Source organism: Sphaerodactylus townsendi, linkage group LG12, assembly GCF_021028975.2.
Source record: "Sphaerodactylus townsendi isolate TG3544 linkage group LG12, MPM_Stown_v2.3, whole genome shotgun sequence".
Lineage (NCBI taxonomy): Eukaryota > Metazoa > Chordata > Lepidosauria > Squamata > Sphaerodactylidae > Sphaerodactylus > Sphaerodactylus townsendi.
The window spans coordinates 57,643,563-57,660,496 of record NC_059436.1 but is presented as its reverse complement, the minus strand read 5'-3'; the positions used below and the strand labels follow the sequence as shown (position 1 = coordinate 57,660,496).

At 45.2% G+C, this 16,934-nt stretch overlaps 1 protein-coding gene across 1 annotated transcript in view; it reads right to left on the bottom strand.

Annotated features, from left to right (window-relative positions):
• Positions 1 to 16,934, bottom strand: part of OLFM1 (olfactomedin 1) — a 69,452-nt gene that overhangs the window by 4,543 nt on the left and 47,975 nt on the right. The window lies entirely within an intron of this gene.

Genomic DNA, 16,934 nt, shown 5'->3' with positions numbered 1-16,934 from the left:
GGATCCATAAATCTCTGTGGTCAAGCATAAATCAACTCTCTGCCTATACAGGAAGGGTTTGGAATGTCTATACGGGGCCTTCAGTGTCAGGACCATGCCTGTCAGTGCCTTGATGTCTTGCTGTGTGGGAATCGTAAATGTTTCCCTGTTTCCCTCTTCCCTTCCTGGCAATCTCCTGGCGCCAGCCCACCTCAAAGAGGTGTGAAAGGTTGCCAGGTCCTTTGAAGCCCTGTAGTGTAATTGTAGTAGAAACTGTAGTAGACATTTGGTGTGGGGCGAAATGGGGGGGTTAAAGGATATAGGTCCTGGATCTGAGCTCTCTAACTCAGATCCTGCTTTACATTGTTACTCTTCATATTACCTGGAATAAACTGCTTTTGGACTTTCCTACGGTTTCTGTTATTCCCACATTTGAGAGTCTGACATTAAGCAGGATCTCCCAGTTTGACCCCCACTCGGATCCATGGCCGGAACGGATGGAACGACAGGCAGGATTCTCACTGGCGAACCTGATGAGGGAACAGGGCAAGTTCCAGTATGTAGGACTTTACAAAGTATGTAGGACTTTACAAAGACAAGGACGAGATACCCCGTGACCTGGACTTAGGGGACGAGAAGAAGGATGCCCTTGTCCCCGACCGACATGATCCTCACTTGGGTGCCGGGCGAAGCACCAACTGTGAGGCGAGCATGGGATTGCCCTACTCTTGGGCCCCCTCTCAGCGGCCGTGCTGGGGGGCCAATGCAGCTGGGCGGCATGAGTCCACTTGGCTCACGCAACCCATGGACCAGGACATTTAGTCGGAGTGGGACCCGGTGGAGCAAAGCAAGTGGTCGCGGGTCCAGGTCCAGGCAGGGGCATGGGCCCCTGAGAGAGGCACGGTTGCCTGGCGGCAGGAGCAAGACGAGATGTGGCAGGAGATACACTTTCTACAGTGAACATGGAACTCTTCTTGGCTCGCACTGAGGCAGCACAGCGGGATCGCCAGGATCTGCCGCAGTGGCCGCCGCCGCCTCCAGAGGGGGGCAGCCGGTGCCCACACCCCTCCAACGACGTGCTGCCTGGGAAGCCGGGCCCACCCGGGCCACAGCCACCACAGCCCCCACGGCGGCGGCGTTTGAAGGCCCATTTCGACGGGATAATGGAGACGCTGCCCTACTTCCTCATGCAGGTCGAGGAGCATATGGAGAAGTATGGCAATGACTACGAGGATGAGGTCGAGCAAGTACATGAGGTGGGGGCCCTCCGGGGGGGCAGCGGCCGGCTGGTATGTAGGACTTTACAAAGGCCGGGCACCTGAACTGCGCTCCTTCCCCTGCTTCATGTTGGCACTGCGGTGGCAGTTCGAGGACCCGTTCGAGGAAGAGAAGGCCCATGCCCGGCTGCGGAAGATCCGGCAAGGGTCCCGATTCATGAGTGAATATGTCTCAGAGTTCCGCCAACTAGCCTGGGTGGTCCAGGACTGGCTGGGGCAGGTGAAGATCCACTTCTTTCGAGAGGGGCTTCACCCAGAGGTGGCACAGTGGGCCATGGTGACCGCGGAGCCGACCTCCCTGGCAGGCAGGTGTGGCAGAGGTCCACCTGCATAGAGTGCAGCTACTGAAACAGTGGGGCAACCCCCTGCCGGTTTCCCCCCTCCCCCGTCAGGGGGTGCTTCTCCACCTCGCGGTGGCAAGAAGGCAGGGGAATCTCTTTATGCCCGTTGGAGGCTGCTGGGACTTTGCCTGAGTTGCGGCAGAGAGGGGCACATGGCGGCAGTGTGCCCTAGCAAGAAACCCAACCATCCATTAGCCCCTGCCAGTGGTGCAGCAAAGGTCGGGGCAGCGAAGGGTCCAGGGAAAAAGTCCCCATTCAAGAAGGGTTCGGGACTACAAGTAGAGTCGCACAAGGCGAGTTCGACCTCCAAGGAGGCTGGTGGCCCCGAGTCCAGCAAGGAGTCGACGGGAAATGACAGCGACCTGTCCTGAAGCACGCCCAATGCCAGGTCCCTTTGAAGGGCGCAGAACTGAGGGTGAGTGGAACCAATGGCCCGTTACTTCTTTCCGTGACTGTGTCTAATCAGACTTGTGGGACTAGTGTGCAGACGCAGGCACTTGTTGACTCAGGGTGCACCCGCTGCCTAATGCAGCCATCCCCAGTGGTCCAGTTGGGGCTGCAGCAGGTCCGCCTGTGCTGCTCCATCCTGTTCAAACAGATGGACGGGGCCCATTGGGGGGCGCACCGGCCATGCATCAGATGAAACCAGTCCGTCTCCAATGCGGGGAGCACTGGGAGGAGCGGCGGTTCATCATCGCTGAGGGGGCCAAATATTCCCTGGTGCTGGGAGTGCCATGGCTACAGGACCACGACCCCAATATCTCCTGGTCCTCCAACTCTATCCGACTTGTTGACCCCTCCTTGCAGCGGGGGCTCCCACAAGATGGCTGGGAGCACGCTGGACGTCTCAGCCATCCCTTGACCCTACCAGGACCTTTGGAGGGTGTTCAAGGAAACGGAGTGCGACAAGCTGCCGCCCCACCATAAGACTGACTGTAAGATCGAATTACTACCCGGTGCTAAGCTCCCAAAAAGCCGTCTCTGCCCCATGAGTCCGTCGGAAGCCCAGGCGCTTCAGGAGTTTTTGGACAAAAACTTAAAACGGGGCTTCATAAAAAGGGTGACCAGTGATTCTGCCGTGCCTGTACTGTTTGTGCGGAAGAAGGATGGCTCCCCACGACTGTGCACTGACTATCGGGGACTGAACGCAGCCTCCACGTGTAACAAATACTCTCTCCCCCTAATCAAAGACTAGCTGAGTTGTTTGGGAAAGGGCAAAATTTTCACTAAGCTGGACTTGCAGGAAGCCTACTACTGACTGCAGATCGCCAAGGAATATGAGCATCTTACGGCTTTCAACAAGTGGCTACACCAGTTTGCCTACCACGTTCTCCCATTCAGGTTATCTGGGGCCCCTGGGACTTTCATGTGCTTGATAACTGAAGTGCTTCAGGATTTTCTGTTCAAGGGGGTGGTGGTGTATTTGGACGATGTACTAATTTACTCCCAGACAGAGGAGGAGCACATTAAGACTGTACGAGCTGTCCTGCAGTGGCTCCTCGATGATGACTTGTTTGTAGAGCTATCCAAATGTGACTTTCATTGGGAGAGATTGGATTTTCTGGGTTACCGGATCTCCAGGGACCCGGGCAATGTGTTAGATGTGTTGCAGTGGCAGGAGCCCAGCACCAGGCACCAGTTGCAGTCGTTCTTGAGCTTTGCCAATTTCTATTGAGACTTTATTCCTTACTTTGCCCAGCTGGTTCTGCACCTCACTGATTTACTGCGCATGAAGGAGAAGGGGCCATCGGCAACTAAGCCTTTGTCTTTGCTTACATAATCCGTGGAGTGTGGGGCGGCATTTCAGGTGCTTAAGTGCGCCTTCACGTTGGAACCTATCCTTCGCCATGGCGACCCCTCCAAGCCCTTTGTTGTGCATGTTGATGCTTCGCACAAGGCTATGGACGCTGCCCTGCTACAGAAGAGAGAGGATGGGAGGTTGTATCCATGTGCCTATCTCTCCCACAAGTTTTCAGGGGTGGAGCATCACTGGATGGTTGGGGACAAAGAGACAGGGCAATCAAGTGCGCTTTGACTGCCTGGCGTCACTGGCTGGAGGGCACGGCCAGCCCTTTCAAGGTGTGGACTGACCGTAGGAACTTGGCGGTGCTTCGGACTCCGAGGAAGTAGTCCGCCAAGCAACTTCTTTGGGCTGACTTTTTCTCCCATTTCAACTTCACGCTGCATTTCCTCCCCGGGAAGTCGAATTGCTTGGCTGACGTCCTGTCTCGGTTGCCCAAACCTTCCCCGGGGGACCCTGCTTCGATCGGGACGTTGTTCTCTCTGGGCTTGGCGGTCGTCACCCGCAGTCAGGCAGCATGTTGCTCTGGTCCCCCCACCCTGCCCACTTCGCTGGAGGGGGCCCTCAGGGGGGCAGGGGCCCTTGAGGTGCCGCAGGATGAAAGTGGTGACCAACTGGAGAAACGGGGGAGAGTTCTGGTGGAAGGGGGATCGACTCTATGTGCCGCTGGAGGCATGCCTCCTAGTTTTCCAGCGTTCTCATGATGTAAAATTGGCAGGTCACTTTGGGTTTGTGAAGACGTTGCATTTGGCCCGTAGACAGTTTTGGTGGAGGTCGCTGAGGGGGGATGTGGAGGCTTATGTTAAAGGTTGCCCCACGTGTGCCATGGCCAAGAGGGCGCAAGGGAAGGTGCCCAGCCTCCTCCAGCCCCTGCCTGCACCCTCCGCGCCCTGGAAGCTGGAAAACTGCAAAGATTGTCATGCCCTTATATAAAGCAGTGGTGCGACCGCACTTGGAGTACTGTGTCCAATTCTGGTCGCCGCATCTCAAAAAGAATATTGAGGAGATAGAAAAAGTGCAGAGAAGGGCAACAAGGATGATTGAGAGACTGGAGCACCTTCCCTACGAGGAGAGGCTGCAGCGTCTGAGACTCTTTAGTTTGGAGAGGAGACGTCTGAGGGGGGATATGATTGAAGTCTATAAAATTATGCATGGGGTAGAAAATGTTGACAGAGAGAAATGTTTCTCTCTTTCTCACAATACTAGAACCAGGGGGCATTCATTGAAAATGCTGGGGGGAAGAATTAGGACTGATAAAAGGAAACACTTCATGCAATGTGTGATTGGTGTTTGGAATATGCTGCCATAGGAGGTGGTGATGGCCACTAACCTGGATAGCTTTAAAAGGGGCTTGGACAGATTTATGGAGGAGAAGTCCAGGTGATCGGGAGCAAATGCTGCAGAAGGCCATTGCTTTCACATCCTGCATGTGAGCTCCCAAAGGCACCTGGTGGGCCACTGCGAGTAGCAGAGAGCTGGACTAGATGGACTCTGGTCTGATCCAGCTGGCTTGTTCTTATGTTCTTATGTTCTTATGAAGGTGATTTCTGTGGATTTAATCACCGACCTCCTGTCCAGCAAGGGGAAGTCGGTGATCTGGATGGTCGTGGACTTGTTTTCAAAGCAGGCACACTTCGTCCCTTGCGCATCGCTGCCAACAGCGAGCAAGTTGGCCCGCATGTTTGTAACCCATGTCTGCCGGCTCCACGCTACCCCTGATAAAACTGTATCAGACCGGGGCGGACAGTTTATTTCGCAGTTCTGGTGGCACTTTCTGAAGCTGCTGGGCACGGAACAGGCTCTTTCTTCGGCTTTTCACACAGCGACCGATGGTCAGAGCGAACATATAAATGCAACTCTAGAACAATATTTACGGTGCTACATTAATTTCCATCAGGACAATTGGTTTTTTAAAAAAAATTTATTGTATCATTTGAATTTTACATTTTATATAAGTATCCTTCATCATACATTTTCAAACAATACATTTCCCCCCTTTCCCCCCTCCCCGTTACATCTTCTTCATAATTTTATCACACAATCAGCAGTAAGTTCATTCTCTGTAGCCTCTTCTCCCTTATTTCTTCATTGACTCGAGCTTCTTTCATCCAGTCCACATGTTGTCCATATCTTCAACATTTCATTCTGTTTATCTTGCCACAATTTATTTTTTGTTATTATATCGAAAATGTATAGTGTCACTTGTTCCCAGACATATTCCAACCATTTCTGAATTGTCCATTTTTTCTTTTCTTTCCAGCCCAAAGCTATTGTTGCATGGGCTGCTTTAATCATTATTTTATACATATAACTATATTTTTATCCACCCTTCTATCCTCCATTACTCCCATGAACATTAAATTATTATTTAAAACAATATTAATCTTCACCAGTTTCTCAATATATAACAATACAATTGCCCAAAATTTTTCACATTCTATCCACACATTCTATCCACACATGACTATAATATGCCTCCTGGTCTCCACAATGCCAGCATTTGGAACTAAGTTCTTTTATCATATACTAGTGGGGCCCGGCCACGCATTGCTGTGACAATTGTCCTTCTCATCACAGTCCGCAACCCACACAGATGTCCATGCAGGTCCAATGATCCGCAGCATAGCCTTTTGGGGTGGTCAAATGGAATCCCTCTTTTCCTTTTCAATTCACATTGTTATATAGTGGTGTCTTGGTTTTTTAGTATAAGGTAACCCTTTCCATTCCACAACAGAACTGTCCAGAGTGCGAATCCCACTGTCCATGAGGCTGGTTGACACGCACAGTCCTGGCTTGGGTAAGGCAGAACCGGGGCAAGGAGGCTATCCCAGTCAGGCAGCAGAGGCAGGGTGGTGAGGCGCTCAGATCAAGGCCAGCTCCCTGGGTTCTTAAAGGGCCATGTGCAAAAGAAGCGGAGACAGTAGTGTTGGTTCACCCCCATCCCGCAGATTTTCTTAGAAGAAAAAGGCAAACTCCAGCTCGCTTTTAGTAAAAGAGAGCTGTGGCGAATATGGGTGAGGAAGTGGGTAAGTGGTGTTTGGATGTGAGGGAGGGCAGAGTGAGGTGTGTGAGGATGAGCTGGATGTGTATTGTGTGGTAGCAGTGGGTGAGGCACAGAGTGAAAGTTACCTGCCTGTGGGGGGGACCCCACCTGACGTCTCACACGGCAAAGTGTGTATGTGTTTCACTTCCACTCGTATTACCTAACAGTATTACCTATTTACTGTTTTCACTGCTCATCTCTGCCCATCTGCGTGAACATCCTAAGCCCTCATCCCAAGTTTCTCCCTCAGGCCACAGACAGACAGGCTGCAATCGAGCCTCTCTAAAATGTGACAGTTAAACACAGCCAGCTTCATGGCCTGGTGTGCCAGGAAAAAGACGTTTTACCTGGCTCAGATATGGACTTTCGGCGATTTGAATCATGTGAAAATTTGGGGGCGATCCGTCCAGCCGTTTCGGCGTTAGGGCGTGACTAACAAAGTCACTGTTTGCTTTTTATATATATAGATGCTAGTTGTTTTGGTGTTCTGTACCATTTTAATATCACTTTTCTTTCTAACTCCATATATTTCTCAATCTTTATATTTTTCCAACTGTCTATTAATTTTTCAATATTTCCAGTTTCTAAAAATCCTCCAATTTTTGATTGTTCTTATCATGAATTCCTTATCATCTACCATATATTTATATATATGCACTAGAATTTTCCCCGTACATTTTTCATATAGTTCAAGACACTTCGACATTATACATTCTCCTTTTATTCGTGAAACCTTTATCCTTTCCCAAATACCTCTTGAAACCAACCAACTCTATAAAATTTTGTAATGTCATAATTTCTCCTCCTTCTCTAATCAAATTTGCCGCAGTTTGGATTCCTTTTCTTGTCAATATTTTTATCACTTTCCCTCCTTCTTTTCCAGCCACGTTTCCCAAAGATGCCACATCCAGAGTGCCGGGCATCCATTTACCTCTTCATTTCCCCCATATATCTAGTAGAACCTTCCTTCAACTCTTTATTAAAAATACCAAGAACACCAACTCCTTCATTTATTTCATTTTCGAACTTAACCCATCCTTCAACATTATCTTCATTTATACTAATCAGACTCTTAATCTGGAATGCTTCATGATATTCTTGCATTTTTGGAATCCCCCAACCTAAATAATCTTTTGTCATATATATAACCTTATTCATTATTCTTGGATTTTTTTTTTGATTAAACACCCAAGCTTTCAGCTTTTTATCCCATTCCCCAAATTGCTTCTTCTTAATTTCCAAAGGAAGAATTCGGAATAAATGAAAAAAAAATTCAGCATTATACATATTTTTAACACTTTGATTTTTCCTGTAATTGATAAGGTCTTATCCCATTCTTTTATTTGTTTTAATTTTTCCACCTTACTTCATAATTATATTTAAACATCTTCTCCTTTCTATGTGCTATTGTAATACCCAAATATTTAATCTTCTTTTTTATTAATCTTCTCTCTAATTGTCTTTTTTCCACATTAACCCCCATTATTTCTGTTTTCTCCATGTTAATCTTTAATCCAGAATATTTCTGAAAATCTTCTAGGATTATTTTTAATCCTTTTATTGTATCGACCGGATTCACCGTTATTACTAAGATATCGTCTGCAAATAAGTTTAACCTTATTTCTTCTTGATTCACTTTATAACCTTTTATCCTTCCATTATTATTAATCCTTTCTGCCAAAAATTCCATTGCCATTATAAACAAACGCGGCGATAGTGGACATCCTTGCTTTACTCCCCTTTCAATATTTAGAATTCCTGTACACCCATCATTAATTCTTATCTTTGCCCTTCCTCCTTGGTAAATTTCTCGTAAGGTGTTTATAAATTGTTTTCCAAACCCAAAATTTTCTGAAGTTTGAAATAAATAATTATGACTAACTGTATCAAACGCTTTATATACATCTAACTTTATCATTGCATATTTTTTATTTTTGCCATGTTCTAATACATTTAATACATTCCTTAACGGGTAACTAATATCTCTACCTCTGATAAAGCCATATTGCTCTCGTCCCATTAGCTTCGGAAGGATGTTTTTTAATCTATTTGCAAATATTTTTGCAAAAATCTTATAATCTTGGTTTAATAAACTTATTGGCCTATATGACTCTACTTGCTCTGGATTCTGTCCTGGTTTTACAATTGTTATTATTTCCACCTCTCTCCATGTCACTGGAACCTTCTGTCCTCTTAAAATTTGGTTAAACAATATTTGCATCTCTGGAATAAATACTTCTGACATTTCTTTGTAATACTTGGCAGCAAACCCGTCTAATTCTGGGGATTTGTTATTTTTCAAATCTTTAATAACATTAGCTATTTCTTCTTGTGAAATAGACTCTTGCATTTGGTCTCTCTCTTCCTGTGTTATAACATTTTTTGGTTTCTCATTAGACTTTTCATTCTGGACATGGTTAAATAATTCTTTATAAAATTCTTCAAATTTCTTCCTTATTGCTTTATTATCTATATTGATTACTACCATCTTTTATCCCTCTTGGAAAAATAAAAATGGAGGCAGCTGACCCTTCTCCATTTTTCCAAAACAAGGAGGCATGGCGAGCTCCAGAGTCAGTAGAGTCATAGTAGCCGTGGAGTTTTCAAACTGAGGAGGCGGCAAAGGAAGTCCCGGGTTTCATCGGGAGGAGTTCCCTCAAACCTCGGCAAGCGTCTCCAACCCCCCCCCCTTCTCCATGCGCTCTGCGTCTCCCCAACTCTTCAACTCAAGCCATTGGGTTTTTAGCTTCCCGGGTCCCAGGAAGGGATGGCTTTCTTGTGAGAGAAACTGCTGCGGCTGGTTGCTTTCCTCGATGTAGTGTGGATGTTTTGTGTTTTGTGTTTTTTTGTGCTGTGTTTTTAGTAGCTTCTTAAACATGCTCGTGGAGCAAAGGAGTTTTATAGTCGGCAAGTCTTAATACAAATTGGACTGAAATGTGAAATGAAAACAATGCAGGAAGATTTCATATGTCTTCACAATATACCGGCAGAGGCAGCTAGGGACCCCGGGGAACCCTGGATTACAATTCCTGGTAGGAGGTTGAGAGGCGAAGGCGGGATAGAAGGAGGAAGAAGAGAGGGCTGGTGTTTTTTTACTAAGCTGGGAAGGTGTAGTTTCAAGTCTGCACTTCCAAGCATTTTTTTCTTTACTAATGCGCGATCTCTTAGCAAACAAAATGGATGAATTAAGGCTACAAATTGTGAAGAAACGGGTTGGCAAGAACAGCTGCGTTTTATTAATTACAGAAACCTGGCTTCACTCACACACATTCCCTCTCGATTCAGCAGTTGAACTATTCTGGTTTCACTTCTTTCAGCCAGGACAGAAGTAGTAAAGAGTCTGGGAAGCATAAGGCAGGGTTTAAATCTCTATGTGAACAAAAGCTGGTGCACTAATGCAAACATCTGGGGGAGGTCACTGCTCAAGAGGTTGGAAAGCTATGACTATTAGATGCAGACCCATATATCTGCCGCGGGAGTTTAGTGTGGTTATCATCATTTGCATTATACATTCCACCTGATGCTAATGCTGCCATAGCTTTGAGCTCTCTGTATAACATTATTTGAAACCAGCAGAAAAAGCATCCTGATGCTTTGTGCTCATTATAGGAGAGGAGACTTTAATCATACTAATTTAAAAACAGTGCTCCCCTAAACTCTACCAGCATGTCCAGGTGCCCCACTAGAGGAGCCAATACATTGGATAAAGTGTATACCAACTAAGGATGCCTACAAGGTGATACAGTTACCACACTTGGGTCAGTCAGACCATTTATCACTGTTTCTGGCACCAGCATATATATTCCACTTGGGAGGCGGGTGTTGCCTGTAATAAAGACTGTAAAATCCTTGGGCCTGATGATGCCTCCTAAAGCTACTTCAAAGATTGTTTTGAGACAACAAATTGGGATGTTTTCTACCACCCAGATCTGGAGTGAGTATGCCACTGCTGTTCACAGGTTATATCACCCACTGCTGAGACACTCTTACTGTGTATAAAGTTTATCAGGATTTACTCCAACCATAAACCCTGGATGACAAGGGAGGTTCAGCGACTTTTGCATGACAGGAATATTGCTTTCAGATCTGGTGATGAGGCCAAAGTATAGTGCGTGCAGCCCAGTCTCAAAGAGGAGCATTCGACAGAAGCCAAAGATGAGTTATAAGAGAAAAATTGAAGATTATTTTAATAATAACAACATGTAAGGCAGGTGTGGCGGGGAATTCAACAGATTACCAACCATAAACCAAACAATGACATTTCTGTGGATGGGGATTCTCTCTCTGGCGGGAGGAGCTAAATCCCTTTTTTTGCCCGGGCTTTGAAACAGGTCTATCAGAAGGAGATGACACACAGCCACCAGGTGATTGCAGCTCACACCTCGCACTGTGGAGGAACATGAGGTGAGGGCAAGTTTTGAGAACAATGAATCCAAGGAAGGCTGCTGGACGGATGGTATTCGGTCGGTGTTAAAGGAATCGGCTAACCAACTGGCTGGGTGTTTTTACCTGGGGATCTTTGTCGATCTTTATCCCAGTCCACCATTCCATCTTGTTTGAAAGCTTCCACCATTGTTCCACTACCAAAGAGATTTCCTGCTGACAATCTTCAGGGATTATAGACCAGTGGCACTCACCCCCCATCATCATGAAGTGTTTTGAAAACTTCGAGGTCCATAGGCATATTGGTTCTTGCCTTCCAGATACATTTGATAAACATCCGGATTCAGATATCGGACTAACAGATCTCACGGAGGGCGCTTATATTGCCATTAACCTCCACACTGCTTTGGCGATCTGGGAACAAGCAGAGGGAATTATGTCTTGAATGCTTTCTTCTGGCGGACTTTAGTTCCGCATTTAATCACAATCTAGCCACAAAGACTGGTGACAAAACGTGTTGATCTTGGACTCTCACATTCAATCTGTTTGCGGATTAGGGGACTTCTTGTCTGGGCGTTCCCAAGAGGGTTAGGGACTGGGAAATCGAAGATTTCCTCAGTTCTTACTCTAAATAATAGGAGCGCCACAGGGCTGTGTGTTGGAAGAGCCAGCTACTGTTCACCCTTTATACATATGGATTGTACTCTGTCTATCATAGTAACAATTCATTATCAAATTTGCTGATGATGACTACAGCGTGGGTGGTGGGGGGCTCATCTGGAGGAAATGAGTCTGCCTATCGGAATGAAGTGGACCGACTGCTCTCTCATGGTGCAGGGAAAATAACCTGGTTCTTAACACTAACAAGACGAAGGAGCTCATAGTGGACTATATAGAAGGGAATAGCTCAGAAAATTCAGCCCTTGACTATAAATGGAGATCAAGTGGGCCGGGTGGCTAGTTTTACTAAATTCACCAAGAGTTATGATTAAAGAGGATTTGCACCTGGGAATTACAGACTACGCTGATTGGTTAAGAAAGCCTGTAGCAAAGTGAACTGTACTTTCTGAGACTTTAATGGAAGCAACAACTAGATGGAAAACTTCTGGTGTCCTTTTACGGCTGTGCTATAGAGAGTGTCCTAACTCCTACTGTGCATCTGTGTATGGCAGTTTCTCCAGTTGCACAGTGGCGAGATAGGAAAGCATGGCTCCAAAGGGGTGATCAATACTGCACAAGAGTTATCGTTGCCCTCTCCCCTCCTTTGGAAGAAATCTATAATGCCTGGAAGTCTAAAATAAAGCCCAAAATATTCTAAGGGACCCGTCTCTATCCAGCACACTCTCTTTTTAAACCAAGCTACCATCTGGCGAGAGCCGATACAGACCCCTCAGAACTCAGGGACAAAGAGGCTTAGAGACAGCTTCTACTCTAGAGCTGTGGCTATGCTAAACTCCGCTGCTTCATATTGATGTATTTGGGGCTATGTAGGGATGGGTGGAGGATGATGATGTATGAGTCTGAAATTGCATGAGTCTGAAATTGTATGAGTCTGAAATTGTGTGCATCGAGGAATGCTGCTGTAAATTTCGTTGTGCGTGCACAATGACAATAAAATGCTTATGCTTATGCTTATGCTCTTATTCTCTGTTTCTCCTTTCTCTTTTTCAAATAATTAGCCAGTCTTTTCATTGAATTTATATTCGCTCTTTGAAATTGATTTTTAACCCAAATTTCCTTTTTCCACATCTCAGCTTTATCTAAATCATCTAGCTGTGCATGTAACTTTAGTTCATTTTTATTACAATATCATATTTATCCTGAAGTTAAGTCTGTCTAATTTTGATCCCTTCTACTAATTCTTTCCTTCCCATGTTTATTACTTTATTCCATAGTGCTTCTCTAGCTATATAATAGCCTCGAATTACTGGTTTAGATGCATCCCAGAGAATTTCATCTGTTACCGTTCCTTTGTTCTCTAGAAAATAATGTCTTATTTTTTCTTGCAAGTCTTTTTTGTCTTTCTCATTTTTCCATACTATGTTTTTATATCTCCATCTATATCGTTTTTCCTCTCCCTCCACCCTAAACATGGCAACCAATGGGGCATGGTCTGAAATCCACTTCTTATGCATTTCTATTTTCTCACTGTGTAAATTACTCTTATTTTTTACAAAAATATAGTCAATATATGCAAAAATTTTATGTCTATTTGAGAAGTATGTTGGTTGTTGATGTTCGTTTAGTTCACTATACATATTAGATATGTTCCATTTCTTTAATATTTCATGTCCCCTTAAATCCATCTTACAATCTCCCATAATTAACGTATCTCCTGAAAATAATTTTTGAAGTCTACCAAACTGTTTCTCCAAAAACCTTTTCTGTTTTTTATTTGGGGCATATAAGTTCATTAGTGTTATTTGAAATCTATTTAGTTTCCCTTTAACAATAATCCAACAACCATTCTGATCTCTAGGGTTAGCCCTTCTGACTGAAAATCAAAATTCTCTCATAATAAAATAGCAACACCATTTCTTTTTGCATTGCATCTAGATTCACCAATAATTTTCCACCCTGGCACTTTTATTAAGTCTCTCTCATCTGTCTTCTTTTTGTGAGTCTCCTGAAGGCATATAAGTTCTGGATGTGTTTGTTTAATAAACCGGGCAAGTTTATGTCTCTTCAAGTCAGAATTTAAACCATTTATATTAATTGGGGCTATTTTTACCCTACTGCAAGCCATGAGATTTTTTGTACTTTTGTTTTATCAAAACTCTGTGTAAGGGTGGAGGTTGATGCGTGTTTCCACTCCACCATCCTGGCCTTGGCGCATTCCTCAATCTGGGCTGCGCGCCCAGGATGGTTACTGCCTTTGCATTGCTACGCTTATCATGTATGATTTCAGCTTGTGTCTTTGAAGCTTGTTTTTGCTCTATTGTGGGAACTGTGCTTGGGAGTTCGGGGAGGGGGCTGCCGTGTCCATAAAAGCGACACGCTAAGTCTGGGAAAGTCAGAATCCGCATTGCATGTATTGTGATCATCGAAGTTTATGAAATAAACGAACTGAACTCAGTTGCTTTGTTTTGAGTCCTTTTGAAGTTCCTTACACTCTGCTGTTTGTGTATTTTCAGTTTCTTATTTCCCATTTCCCCTTTGTTCCACCCTCCCTTCCTCCAACTGTTCTTGTGGAGGCAAACTCCTCCCACCATGTTGTAGTGTTATGTAGGCTTCTGCACACCCCAATCCCCCCTGGCATTTTAATACACCTTAAATTCATTCAATAAATTCCCAGCAAAAAACCTTTATCCAGTTGTTTGTTACCTAATGCAGGCCCCTTCTATCTTTTTGTTATGCTTTCTCTCTTCTAGTGATTTATCTCCTGACTATGTTGTTCTTATCCAATTTTCTGGGCTTCTGTTTTGTCTAAACTGAAACAAATTTTATTTTACCTGTTAAATTATTAATAAACTTTACTAACTATATTAATTTGTTAGCTTTTATTAATAATATAGTAAAAGATTATTAGTATTAGAGTGAAAAGTTATGATAGACTTATATAGCTTTTATACTAAGGAAGAAGTCTTTAACTGTCCCATCTGCTTTTTTCTGTCTTCATTCTGCCTTCTAAGTTACAGTTCCAACTTCCATGATAAAGCCATTCTTTTGGACTGCTTTCATCGGAGTCTGGTTTCCTTCCTTCTGTAGGGATGTTTTCACAGGTTCAGGCACTTGGGCAATTAACTTCATCGTTTCTTTGGCTTGCTTTGATTTCATTGGCATCTCCCATTCATGTATATATATTCTTCTGACTGACATCTCTGGCAGCTTGTTTTTCCTTTGGGAGATTTCTACGGAATCCCAGCTCTTTTTATCTGACGTACCAGTAACTTTCTCAGGGGTCTGAGCAAATTTATTCTCCATCTTTTCAAAAACTTTCCGAACCCCACTCAAGTTCTCCAGTACTGCTTTTTCAAATTCCATGAATGCCTCCTTTAATTGTATTGAGTCAGCCCAATCCTACTTTGTAAGCATCTTCACTTTCAGCGTCATAAGTTTCTGGCTTATTTTTTAATACGTTAGAAATCACTCACCAACTCTGTTTAGGCTTGTCCAGCTGTCTGGAGTGTTCTTTTAATTAGATTGTAGAAGTTTTTCTCTGATCCGGCTATATTTTCATTCTTTTGCTGGTATTTTCTTTTTCTTTTGCCAGAGTTATCTCGGCTTGCGACTTGTCAGTGTCGCGCATGCGCAAAAAGCCCCAGGACAATTGGGTTGACCTGCTGCCCTTCGCTGAATTTGCCTACAACAACGCGGTGCATAGCAGCATGGGAAAGACCCCCTTTGCAGGTTGTGTTGGGACAGTCGGCTAAGCCATTTCCATTTCTGGGGGAGGTCCAGTAGGGGCCCGTGGAACTTCAGGAATGGGTGCAGTCGATCCGGCAACAGGCCCTGGAGAAGGCTAAGCAGCAAGCGGCAAGCTGATAAGAAATGGCAGCCGATCACCCTCGCAGTAGGAGATTGGATGTATTTGTCCACCAAGAACTTGCGGGGATTGCTGGGGAAAAAGTATATTGGACCTTTTCAGGTGCTCAGAGTGATTAATAATGTGACAGCCAAGTTTCAGTTGCCTAAGAACTTGAAGTCTGTACATCCTGTTTTTCATTGCAGTCTCCTCAAGAAGGTGCCTCCCCCGGATGGCTGGCACCCTCGGCCGGCAGCGCCAGCCCATTTCGGTGAGGGGCAAACCTCACCATGTGGAAGAAGTCCTAGACTCTCAGGTGCATCGTGGCTGGCTTCAGTACCTGATTGCGTGGACCCATTTCCCGGCAGGGGACAATGAATGGGTTGACTCCTAACATGTTCAGGCCCCTCGCTTGGTGAAAGCGTTTCACTGGGCTTACCCTGATTGCCCAAAGGGGGGGAGGTCTTAAGGGGGCGGAATGTCAGGACCATGCCTGTCAGTGCCTTGATGTCTTGCTGTGTGTGAGCTGTAAATGTTTCCCTGTTTCCATCTTCCCTTCCTGGCAATCTCCTGGCGCCAGCCCACCTCAAAGAGGTGTGAAAGGTTCCCAGGTCCTTTGAAGCTCTGTAGTGTAATTGTAGTAGAAACTGTAGTGGACATTTGGTGTGGGGCAAAACGGGGGGGGGGGGTTAAAGGATATAGGTCCTGGATCTGAGCTCTCTAGCTTTACATTGTTACTCTTTGTATTACCTGGAATAAACTGCTTTTGGAGTTTCCTATGGTTTCTGTTATTTCCACAGTCGAGAGGTGTGTAATGGTCTAATCATGGAACCTGAATAGTAGAAATCGGCCCCATATCCATCCCAACCCTGAAAATTAAATCCAGGATGTGGCTTTCTTGATGCATTGAGCCTGGTACAAATAGGTAGAATCCCAGGGTTGCCATGGACAATACTAGATCCAAGGTCTGTCTGGAGGCGGCACTGTGCACATGGACATTGAAATCTCCCAGGACCACCAGTCTGGGGAACTCCAACAGGGTATCTGTTGGTGCATTAGGTGGTCAGTTCACCAACCAGATAGCCAAACTCTCCTCAGCATGCCAGGTCCACATACTCAATACATGGAATTTCTAGAGTAGGGAGAGCCCTAAAGGAGTAAACCCTCCTTTTCCAGAACTGATGCAGGACTGAGGAACTGGCTGGAGGGTTGTTGTATTAATAATAACAATCACCATAGAATTCTGTAACAAGCACCAAATCTCACTTGCACAATAACATCCTGACTCTATGAAGCCGGTGGTCCTCTTGAAGGGTTACAGATCACAGTATCTGAGCCTTTGTCCCACCAAACAAAGCCATGGTGTCATGAGCCAGCGAGATTCTGTCACTTAGCAGCACTCAATACAGTGATTAAATCTGCATAAATTAGAAGGTAGGGTAGCAATGAACTCTTCTTGGTTGAGGCCCGCCTCCAAATGGTTCTTTTCCACCTTTGGGAAAATAAGCCTTTCAAGAGCCCCAAATATCTAGGGAAGAGCAAGTTATCTGGAGACAATATCCTGTTTCTCCCCCCCCCCTTCCCTCCCTCTTGCTTCCTGAGATCTGCTGCAGCACCATTCATTTGTTGAAGGGACTGAGATGAA